Source organism: Carettochelys insculpta, chromosome 2, assembly GCF_033958435.1.
Source record: "Carettochelys insculpta isolate YL-2023 chromosome 2, ASM3395843v1, whole genome shotgun sequence".
NCBI lineage: Eukaryota > Metazoa > Chordata > Testudines > Carettochelyidae > Carettochelys > Carettochelys insculpta.
Genome location: NC_134138.1, coordinates 24,097,733 through 24,099,418, shown reverse-complemented (window position 1 = coordinate 24,099,418; position 1,686 = coordinate 24,097,733). Strand labels below are relative to the sequence as shown.

The 1,686-nt window shown below is 45.3% G+C and overlaps 1 non-coding gene across 1 annotated transcript; it reads left to right on the top strand.

Annotated features, from left to right (window-relative positions):
* Positions 1 to 933: 933 nt before the first annotated feature.
* On the top strand, positions 934 to 1,145 carry LOC142009853 (small nucleolar RNA U3). Its single transcript, XR_012644620.1, has one exon. It is a non-coding gene; the product is annotated as a small nucleolar RNA U3 (small nucleolar RNA).
* The last annotated feature ends 541 nt before the right edge of the window (positions 1,146 to 1,686 follow it).

The following is a 1,686-nucleotide window of genomic DNA, read 5'->3' as shown; positions in this document are numbered from 1 at the left end:
CATTTTATTATTGTAATGTTTCTTCGTAATTGATTACAACCCATTGCTTACAGCTCCCCACCACAGTCAAAGTATCACCCCTTGGCTTTTGTTTGCCGTTGTGATGTTCTTAAGCTGTTACCAGGAGAAAAGTCAAGGAATCCCTGTACCCCAACCCTAAGACACCTCTGCCCCTGCTATCAGATGTGCCCTTGCCCAAGGATGGGGCCCCCGCCCACTCCTGTCAAAGGCAAAACCCTGGCAAGTAGGTAACTGAACGTGAAACTCACAGGACCAGAATAAACAAAAGTGAAACTCACTGGCCTCATCCCTCTGGCAGCAGAAGCATCTTGGCGGGGGTGGCTCTTTCCACCCCAGTGGCTTCCCGGACCCAGCAGTACCCTCTGCAGCTGGGATTGTGAGGGCACTGGGGGTCTGGATGCTGCTGTAAGCTTGTATACCAGTGACTCCTCCACATGGTGCCAGTCTTTTTGCTCCCACTGTGCCTCCCCTGGCTGGCAGCCATGCAGGCCTGATTGGAAAAAAAACAAAACAACAACCCTACTTTTTAAAAAGGTTCCATGGGCTGGACTGGGGAGGCACTCCAGCTGAAGGGGACTCAAGGGCAAAGACTTTGAGACTTCGAGACCTTTGAGCTAGAAGATTGTTGCTTTCTGCTTTGCAGAACACGAGAGGAAGGAGATTGGTGGAGTGGTTTCTCTGTGTCCCCAGTTCATGCCACTTTGAGTGGTTTTGCTTCGATAGGCAGCTTATGGAAGGGGCTGTGGAAGGCAGAGTTGAGAGCCAGGTTCTGCTTGTGACGTCTAAATTGGACATCTAAATTGGCTTTCCAGGCAAAATAAAAGCCCCAGTGATTAGGAGGCTTGTGATCAAATCAACCAATTAGTTGAGAAAGCACCAGAATGACTGTGACTGTCAGGGTGAGTCATGGTTAAGGCTGTGCTTTTAGGGATCGTTTCTCTAGCTGACGACTGGAGAATGGGGGTTGTGAAAGGCTGGTCTCTCTAGCCACATTGAAGAACTGTAGTGTTGTGTTCTGAGCATGATTGAGGCAGGAGGTGCTGTTTTGTAGCACCTGTGTTTTGCTGTGGAAGGGTCTTGCTCTTTTTCTGGGGAGCAGGGAAAGGAATCACAGTCTGAGTGGTTAGCTTTGAATTTCTTTTGTACGGGGTATGAATGTAAAAACTGGGATGAAGTAATGTTAATAATCATAATAATAATAAAAAAGAAAACTGTGAAATATCAGGGGGAAATAACAACAAACAAACAAAAACCCCTTTGTGTAATAGACATTTTATTACATAAAACTTTTTTTTATGCACAAAGTTATACGTTGTTTCTCTCAGAGTTGGTAGTATTTCCAGAAATGCTGGTTTGCATATGGAGGCATAATTTTCTTCAGAGCATCGTCTCTTATGCTGAGTCTCCTCTTGGCTTGGAGGTAGTCCAACTTTGAAAATACACCATCTCCATTAGCAAGTCCAGTGGTACAATCAGAGCTCCCAGTATCACTTTGCTGAAGCTGGCAATTGTATCTTGATGACCGTTACAAAAAGCAAACACATCCAGTTTTGCATTGTTTTTGCACTGCATTGTGTAGGTTGCTTACAGTATAGGGGTAAGTACAGGCTGAACCTCTCTAATAAGGAATTCTTTAATCCTTGTCCAACTTCTGTAATCTGGCAT